The 10,402-nt window shown below is 43.3% G+C and overlaps 1 protein-coding gene across 1 annotated transcript in view; it reads left to right on the forward strand.

The window, feature by feature from the left end:
- Positions 1-8,189: 8,189 nt before the first annotated feature.
- The window catches only part of DPY19L3 (dpy-19-like 3 (C. elegans)), a 73,868-nt gene continuing 71,655 nt past the window's right edge, over positions 8,190-10,402 (forward strand). The window contains exon 1 of the mRNA XM_010848918.1: positions 8,190-10,003. The gene's annotated coding sequence lies outside the window, so the exon portion shown is untranslated. The remainder of the gene's footprint in view (positions 10,004-10,402) is intronic.

Here is a 10,402-nt window from a genome sequence, read left to right on the forward strand (position 1 = left end):
TGTCCTGTGGGCCTGGGGCGTAGCTCTCATAGTTCCACTAAGAAGAATTAGGACCAGGTGGGAGAAAGGGCTTCCCTGTGGCTCAGGCAGTAAAGAATCCACCAGCAATGCAGGAGACCTACCTGCGTTCAATCCCTGGATTGGGAAGATCCCCTGGAGAAGGAAATGCCTACCCACTCCAGTATTCTTGCCTGGAGAATTCCCTGGACAGAGGAGCCTGGCAGGCTACACAGTCTATGGGATCACAGAGTCAGACATGACTCAGTGACTAATACTTTCTTTTTTTTTTTTTTTTTGTCCAAAGGAAAAAGGCAGAAGGGGCAAAGATAAAACCCAAAGCAGCACCTGTATTTAACCATTATCTGTTGATGTAACCTAACATTATTTCCCGTCTTCCTCCCTGCCCCCTGCCACACACTCAGGCATAGTGAAAATTCACTAAAGAAAAAAGTTTACTGCTAGGATTTAGTCAGGGTTCCAACCCCCAAGACTTAATCTATATCAGCATTTCAACCTTTTTCTCATTATCACCTCCTTAAGGAAACTTTTGCCAACAAAGGTCCATCTAGGCAAGGCTATGGTTTTTCCTGTGGTCATGTATGGATATGAGAGTTGGACCGTGAAGAAAGCTGAGCCCCGAAGAATTGATGCTTTTGAACTGTGGTGTTGGAGAAGACTCTTGAGAGTCCCTTGGACTGCAAGGAGATCCAACCAGTCCATTCTGAAGGAGATCAGCCCTGGGATTTCTTTGGAAGGAATGATGCTAAAGCTGAAACTCCAGTACTTTGGCCACCTCATGCGAAGAGTTGACTCATTGGAAAAGACTCTGATGCTGGGAGGGATTGGGGGCAGGAGGAGAAGGGGACAACAGAGGATGAGATGGCTGGATGGCATCACTGACTCAGTGAACGTGAGTCTGAGTGAACTCTGGGAGTTGGTGATGGACAGGGAGGCCTGGCGTGCTGCGATTCATGGGGTCGCGAAGAGTCAGACATGACTGAGCGACTGAACTGAACCGAACTGAAGGAAACTTTTCTAGACTTTTTTTTCCTGATCACCCCTCCTCCATGAAATTTGAATACCTTAGATATACTGTATATCTGCATTTGATACTGGGTTGGCAAAAAAATTCATTTGGATTTTTCTGTAACATATTATGCAAAAATTCAAATGACCTTTTTGACCAACCCAATACATAACACTAATTCTTTTTTCAACTCCTAAGAACCAATTTTCTCCCTATTGGGAGTGGAGGGAATAGTGTCACCATGGAGAAGTCATGCTCATACAAATGAGCTGGTTGGTGACAGTGGTCAGAAGAAACAGGCTTTGTTTCCCAGTATCTTGACTGAAAACATTTTAAGCCATCAAGAGAGGGTGATTAAAAACCTCTGAGTTAGCTGTGTTCTTTCCTCCATCACGTGGGGAACACAACAGACAAAGCCTGCCCACTCCAGTCTCCACACAGCTATGGAGGTCATTTGAGTCCTAGCAGCTTTCAGGTCTGATGAGATGCAATCAGTCCTCTGAATTCTTAAGCAAGTTTATCAACATCCATGGGTGGACTCAGGAAGGTTTGGGGACCAGGATTGGATAAGTGTTAGTGAAAATTCAACCCAGTGCTAGATTAGCCATAATTTAAGAAATGATAGAAGGAAATGCAACCCACTCCAGTATTCTTGCTTGGGAAATCCCATGGACAGAGGAGCCTGGCAGACCACAGTCCTTGGGGTCAAAGGAGAATCACGCAGGACTTAGCAACTCAACAGCAACAGCAACCACACCACCACCTTTGTTTTCTCTGGAATCCGACTCCGTTATTACAGCCACTGTATTGTAACTAACCCTGCTTACCTGCTTTCTACTCTACTGCTGCTCTCATCAGTGGTATTTCTAATGCTGATTCTCTTAAGTGGCATGTTTAAACAAGTATGTGGTCAAAGTTCCCTGGTATAATGCCTATGGGCAAATATTTGGCCAGATCTTTTTTCTGGGCTCCAGGTGACTAAGGCGTGTATCCCTAAAGCAAGATCCCTTCCAACAACCAATCATCAATTCCATTGTGTGGGTTGGTTAAAAAATATTTTAGGGGGACTTGGTGGTCCAGTGGCTGACACTCCTTTTTCCCAATGCAGGGGGCCTGGGTCTGATCCCTAGTCAGGGAATTAACTCCCACGTGCTGCAACTAAGAGTTTGCATGGGGCAAGTAAGCCACAGCACAGTCAATAAATAAATAATATATACTTGGACACATTCTGAACCCATCAGAAACCTGGAACTAATAAAATATATACAAAAAGGAAATGATAAAATATCTGAATTTGAGGGTTTTAGAAACACATACATTTATGGCTAAAAGTCCTACTTCTTCCTATTAAAAAAAAATACTGAAGCCAGAAATACCTGCTTCTAGGGTCTCCAGACACTGTTGTGTACACCCTGTTTTGCAGGGAATGATACTAGTGCAGTCTAGGAGAACAAACTGGAAAGCCTAGCCAAGGCCACTGATCTGTGGATTTGAAAAGCCAACATCTAGGAATCATCACATTTGGCCTAGAGCTTGAGTGATAAAGCACTAGCATTTTGTTTCCTCATTCAAAAATACACAAGTACAATAGTTAATCTAACCACAGAATCAGAAAAGAAAGGTGTAGGTGGAAACTAACACAGAGTGGGGGTAAGAAGAGTAGCAGGTATTGAGGAAAATAAAAGAACACTCACAATGTGTAAATAATAGAGTCCTTGGATAACCATGCACCTATGCTAATCTGCCTATAAGTTTCACTGTTTAAACCATCACAAGTCCAGTTGATCAAAGGAAGAGAGAAAAAGTTATGAATGATATTACCTAATGCCTACTCTTAGCAAGGAACCAAATATTTTAAATGGGGGTGGAGGGTGAGAAGGAGAGGGAGTACTGAGGGAGGAGGACTTGGGGGTAACGTTGATTCCTGTGCGACTCTGGAATGATCTCTGAGCACTGAAGTCCTCCTTAGGACTCAGCATGGGGTGCTTAAGATGACGTATGCCCAATCAGGCTTGAAAGAATGCGGTAGACACAGCTGATCTCTGAGGTCTATGACATGGGCCATACACGAGCAGTATGTAAAACCACACATGGGATGCCAGAATAACATACTAGCATTTCCATATACATATGTAGTGTGTGTCTGTGTGTGTATATATGTACACAGACATACACAGGCTCCCCTGGTGGCTCAGTGGTAAAGAATCCCCCTGCCAGTGAAGGAGACACAGGTTTGATCCCTGGTTTGGAATGATCCTCCAGAGAAGGAAGTGGCAACCCACTGCAGTATTAAATCCCATGGACAGAGGAGCCTGGTGGGCTACAGTCCATGGGGTCACAAGAGTCAGACATGACTTAGTGACTAAACAATATATACATACACACATATATTTATCTGTATTATAGCTATACATTAATATAAACAATATGTGTGTATACACACAGAGACAGGACAAAATTTGTTATTTAAGTTGTGAGATCAAAGTTTGGAGACCACTGCTCTTTTATTACTTTGTGTGTGGGGGGGTGTTTTATTTTTTTATTGAAGGATAATTGCTTTACAGAATTTTGTTTTCTGTCAAACCTCAACATGAATCAACCATAGGTATACACATATCCCCCCCTTTTGAACCTCCCTCCCATCTCCCACCCCATCCAACCCGTCTAGGTTGATACAGAGCCCCTGTTTTGAGTTTCCTGAGCCATACAGAAAATTCCCATTGGCAATGGGAAATGTAACATTCCGTGTTACTCTCTCCATACATCTCACCCTCTGCTCCCCTCTCCCCATGTCCATAAGTCTGTTCTCTATGTCTGTTTCTCCACTGCTGCCCTGTAAATAAATTATTCAGTACCATTATTCTAGATTCTGTATATATGCATTAGAATATGATATTTATCTTTCTGACTCACTTCACTCTGTGTAATAGGTTCTAGGTTCATCCACCTCATCAGAACTGACTCAAATGTGTTCCTTTTTACGGCTGAGTAATATTCCGTTGTATATATGTACCACAACTTCTTTATCCGTTCATCTGTCAATGGACATCTAGGTTGCTTCTATGTTCTAGCTATTCTAAATAGTGCTGCAATGAACAATGGGATACATGTGTCTTTTTCAATTTTGGTTTCCACAGAGTATATGCCTAGGAGAGAGGTTGCTGGGTCATATTGTGGTTTTATTCATAGCTTTTTAAGGAATCTCCATACTGTCTTCCATAGTGGCTCTATCAATTTACATTCACACCAACAGTGAAAGAGCGTTCCCTTTTCTCCACACCCTCTCCAGCATTTATTGTCTGCAGACTTTTTGATGATAGCCATTCTGATTGGAGTGAGGTGATATCTCATTGTAGTTTTAACTTGCATTTCTCTAATAATGAGTGATGTTGAGCATCTTTTCATGTGTCTGTTAGCCATCTGTATGTCTTCTTTGGAGAAATGTCTAAGTCTTTTTCCCACTTTTTTATTGGGTTGTTTGTTTTTCTGGCATTGAGTTGTATGAGCTGCTTGTATATTTTGGAAATTAATCCTATGTCAGCATAGACAGCATATTAAAAAGCAGAGACATTACTTTACCAACAAAGGTCTGTCTAGTCAAAACTATGGTTTTTCCAGTAGTCATGTATGGATGTGAGAGTTGGCCTATAAAGAAAGCTGAGCACCGAAGAGTTGATGCTTTTGAACTGTGGTGTTGGAGAAGACTCTTGAGAGTCCTCTGGACTGCAAGGAGATCCAACCAGTCCATCCTAAAGGAAATTAGTTCTGAATATTCATTGGAAAGACTGAAGCTGAAGCTCCAGTACTTTGGCTACCTGATGCATAGAACTGGCTCATTGGAAAAGACCCTGATGCTGGGAAAGATTGAAGGCAGGAGGAGCAGGGGGTGACACAGGATGAGATGGTTGGATGGCATCACCAATGTGATGGACTTGCGTTTTGAGTAGGCTCTGGGAGTTGGTGATGGACAGGGAAGCCTGGTGTGCTGCAGTCCATGGTGTCGCCAAGAGTCAGACACGACTGAGTGACTGAACTGTTTGACTGAACCTGCCAATAGAGCTACCATATGATGCAGCAATCCCACTCCTGGGCATATATCTGGAGGAAAACATGATTCAAAAGGATACATGCACGCCAGTGTTCACTGCAGCACTATTTACAATAGCCAAGACACGGAGGCAACCCAAATGTCCACTGACAGATGAATGAATAAAGATGTGGTACGTACGTGCAATGGAATATTACTCAGCCAGTAAAAAGAATGAAACAATGCCATTTTTCACAACATGGACGGACCTGGAGATTATCATATTAAGTGAAGTAAATCAGACAGAGACACACAAGTATCATATCACTTATACACAGTATGTTTTTTTTAATGTTACAAACGATCTTATTTACAAAACAGAAACAGACTCACAGACTTAGAAAATGAATTTATGGTTACCAGGGGTGAAATGTGGAGGGGAGGATAGATAAGTAGTTTGGGATTGACATGTACACACTACTATATTTAAAACAGATAATCAGTGAGTTCAATTCAGTCGCTCAGTCATGTCTGACTCTTTGCAACCCCATGGACTGCAGCACTCCAGGCTTCCCTGTCCATCACCAATTCCCCGAGCTTGCTCAAACTCAGGTCCATCGAGTCGGTGATGCCATCCAACCATCTTATCCTCTGTCATCCCCTCCTCCTCCTGCCTTCAGTCTTCCCCAGCATCAAGGTCTTTTCCAGTGAGTCAGTTCTTTGCATCATGTGGCCAAAGGATTGGAGTTTCAGCTTTAGCATCAGTCCTTCAATGAATATTCAGGACTGACTTCCTTTAGGATTGACTGGTTTGATCTCCTTGCAAGGACCTATTGTAAAATAATAATAATACACTATGCAGAACTGTTGCACACTAGCTCTTTTTTAGAATCATTTAAACAGGTGTTTACAAACAGGCCATATACATACAAGAATTAGTATGTGATACAGATAATTCAAATCAGTAAGAATGAAGGTGAAACAAGTGATTCTCCGATTTAAAAAACTATCAGATCTCTATCACTCCTATTAAAAGGATGCAATAATTTTAAAACTAGTAAAAAGTATTTTAAAAATTTTACAATCTTGGGATGGTGAAAGTTTTCCTAAGCATAGCAAAAAACCCAGAAGCTATAAAGGGAAGAGGATAGGTTTGACGACATAAAATGGAAAATCAGTGCACAGTTAACACACAGTATGAAGCACACAACACTGGGAGGAGATCTGCATGTTAATGACAAAAATTAATATCCACAATCTACAAATAATCCTGGGACATAAAGAGTAAATCAACGACTGGTTGAAGAACATGAAAAGATAAATCACGGAAAAAAGCAATACAAAGTCAATAATCTCCCGATATAACTATCTCCACCTCAGCAATACATCTAAAGTGATATATCATTTGTCACCTAAGATTGGCAAAGATGAAAAACAGCCATTGTTGCCAAGGACATGGGAGAAATAAGCACTATAACGCACACTGGTGCAAGTGTAAAGTCACAGAGGTTTTAACCTTTTTGGAATGTAGTTTGCCAATGTTTATCCTAATTGAAAATATGAGTTCTACCAATTATAATTCTAGAAATATAACCTAAAAAATTATATAAGGATATTCTCTATAGCATTACTTGTAATAGGATAGAGCTAGAAATCATGTAAATGTCAAATTACAGGGAAATATTAAATGATGATAAATATATCATATCCATATGATATAATGGATAATATATCCATATGGAGGATGACTACTGTATTGATTAGCCATCATGGTGTAACAAAACTACCCCCAAATCCCTTCAGCTATATCAAAAATAAACATTTACTATTCTCACCATCAGATATTTGGGAGTGGCACAGAGGGCCTGGACCTGGCAGGTCTTGCTCTGAGGTGGCTCACTCACACAGCAGGCTGGTTGTTGGTCAGAGGCCAGGTGCTGCCCATGGGGCCTTCACTACAGGCTGTGTGAATGTCCGCTCAACACAGGGGCTGGTGGCCCTATAGTTGAACAGTCCCGGAGAGGCTAAGCTAACACTGGGATGTCTTTTATGACCTGGACTCAGAAATCCCACAGTGTCACTTCCACCATATCCTACGCATCACATAGAACAGCTGTATTCAGTGAGAGGGGAGTATATAAATACCAAGCAGCAAGGATCATTTAAGCTGAAATTTAAAGGCTGAATAGTAGATAAGTCAGGCAAGGAGACCACTTATAAAAACTTGGAAATTTATGAACAGGAAGTAGAGATGAGGCTGGAGAGGTAAATGGAGCCTGATTCATGGCAGTACTTAGAAACTTGTTAAGGAGCTTGATTTTTATAGAAAGCCAGTAAGCCACCAAAAGATTTATGTCTTAGTAAGATCAGTTTGGTTATTATATGGAGGGTTGGAGGGTGGATTGAGTGGACAAAGCCAGGGACCAGGAACCAGAGGCAAGGCGATCTGTCAGCAGGTTACTGAAATGATCCAGACAGAAAGATGGTATCTTGGATTACAGTACTGGCTCTAGCGAGGGAGAAAAGTTGGGCAAGGTCTGAGATATTTAGGAATAAACCCGATGGGACTCAGTATTTGACTAGGTATTTGTGCTACACAACAGGGAGGAATAAAGTTTGGTTCCTAGGTTACTGGCAATTAGGTACATGGGGGTATGTGGGAGGAAAAGTAGTTTGGGGGATTAGAAAAAGTTTAATTTTAAACAAGGTGAGTTTGAGGTGCTTTGTACACATGGAAATTTCCAACAGGCACTGAACATATGGGACCTGAAGGTGAGGAGCTATGCCTTGACATAAAAACTTATGAGTCACCACAATATCACTGGAAACTGGAGACATGAGCCAGAGAGGAAAAGGAGCTTACAAAAGACTGAAAAGGAATGCCAGAAATCAACCCTGAGTATTCACTGGAAGGACTGATGCTGAAGCTGAAGCTCCAATAGTTTCGCCACCTGATTCGAAGATCCAACTCATTGGAAAAGTCCCTGATGGTGGAAAAGATTGAGGACAGGAGGAGGGGGTGACAGGGGATGAGACGGTTGGACGGTACCACCGACGCTATGGACATGAGTTTGAGTGAACTCCAGGAAACCCTGAAGGACAGGGAACCCTGGGTTGCTGGAGTCCATGGGGTTGCAAAGAGTCGGACATGACTTAACTGAACAAGACAAAGAAGGAATACCAGGAGAGTCTATTGCCGCAGAAAACAGGAGTGGTCCAGAGTGTTCACACTACTAAGCCAAACAACTTAAAAACTGAACAGACATCGTGCATGAGAAGAAAGCCGGTGGAGTAGAGCGCTCTCTCCATTGGTCCAGGCAAGATGCTTTTATGGGAAAGATGTGAACAGCATTAATGACTTCTGGTGCAGTGCTTCTCAGTGTGACGTACATGCAAGTTGAGGATTATACTAAAATGCAGGTTTCTGATTCAGCAGGTCTTGGGGAGAGCTGGAGATCCAGCATTTCTAAGGTCCTAGGTAATGCCAACACCGCTGGTCCACAGATCACATTTTGAATAGCAAGGTCCTGATATGGGTCTCAAACTTTGCTGAACACAGACTCACATGGAGAACTTCTACAGATTCTCAGTCCCTGACCCCTACAGATTATGATTCAATAGGCGTGGAGAGACTCTGATAATTTCCAACAAGCTGCCCATGATGACGCAGGTTTCCAGACCATACTTTTTGAGTTGACCTGTTTCAGCACAACTTAACTGTTGCTGACCCCAACAAAGGAAAAGCCAGAGTCCACTGTTGTTTCAAAACATAATGCAAACAAGAAGTGCTCACCTCTGCGGTCACAGTCCATGACCAGAGCTCAGCGGGGGCTAAGGTCTACCACTCATTACCCATCACCCCCACAGCCACAACTGCTGTATCAGAATGAAGAATTCATTCTTAATTATTTATTACCAAGACTTACTCTCTGCAGTGGGTGTCTGTTTCTCTCAAAGCTGTATCTTGTTTAGTAAAACCATTTCATATTAAAACAACAAGCAGCTGCTAACAAACAGTATTTCCTTTACTCAAAAGATACATGTTTCACAACAGACTCACGAAAATTTATTAATAAGAAAAAAATCCTATATAAGAAAGAAGGGGGGAATCCTATTTAATGAGGAATCAACTCACATATGTATTTATTAAGCACACAAATGTATTTTACTACTGCATCTTAAGGTGAAATAGGCGGATTATAAATACACAGTCCCTGTTCGCAGGTCCACATCATGAAGTAAAGACACCAACAATCATGTTGAAACATGACAAACACCATCTGAAAAAACAGCTGACATTTAGTTTTATTAAAACAACCCAGCAGTTACCTCAATCCATACTCACAGAATGTGTGTTATTAACAGCAACAGACACACAAAGGAGGAGAAAAATATTAAACAGGGGTAACTAGGAAAGGCACCTGGCTGAAGTAATTCCTGGAATTAAACAGATGGGCAGCCTTTTCACAGGTGGAGGACCTAGAAGACCATTTCTTAACAAAAATGAATTAACATGTGCTCTGAGAATCTGCTGACAAAGGCTTTACCTACTGTTCATCGCAGTGTGATTAAGAAAGATATTTACGTAGACAGAAGAGTAAAAGCCCCCCAAAAAGCTGACACCAGTTTGGAGACACTCGAGTAACACAGTAGAGTAAAAAGAGGAACATACTGTTTTCTAGAAGAGAAAATTGGGAAGAAGATACTGCTCGCCGCCCCCAAAAAAGGGCATCTATAGAGATACGAAATTATCTCTGTAGGTACTCTCACTGGCAGTCGGTGAAAGACTTCCAAGCACAGATCAGCGACAGCTGAGGCCTGGGGAGTTTGCCAAGACCGAGGAAGGGGTGCGCAGGCCCTGCCACCCAGGAAGCTGAGAGAAGTCCGAGTGGTCGGAGTGCTTCCGTCCGTCGGGCCCTTTACCCGCCCCTCCGGATCGACCAGCACAGGTGACAGGCGGGCGCCGGCGGAAAGAACAGTTTTCTGCTCCCCGCCCACCTTCCCCCTGGGGCACGAAGAGGTGCCACGGCTCCGCGGTCCGACCCGAGCCACCCTTCCTCGCAGCTCGGCCCTCTTCCCCCGAGCCCCACCGCTCGCTCTGGTCCCGGGGTGGTGGACGTCTGCGTGGAGGAAGCTGGCCTCCGGCCCTGCGGTCTGCAGCACGAGTCCAGTGCTCTTCCCGGGGTCCCGGGTGCCGTGGAGATAGCTGTATCCCACACACTAGGACGTTCTGGAGACCGGAAGTGGGCTGCTTCCTTCCGGTCGGCGCCGCACGAGACGGGGCGGGGCGTCCCGAGAGCGGGCGGGGGCCCGCGCTGACGGACGGCTCCCGGGACCTATGGGCGCGG

The sequence above is a fragment of the Bison bison genome, unplaced genomic scaffold (assembly GCF_000754665.1).
Source record: "Bison bison bison isolate TAMUID 2011002044 unplaced genomic scaffold, Bison_UMD1.0 scf7180017864280, whole genome shotgun sequence".
NCBI classification, from domain to species: domain Eukaryota; kingdom Metazoa; phylum Chordata; class Mammalia; order Artiodactyla; family Bovidae; genus Bison; species Bison bison.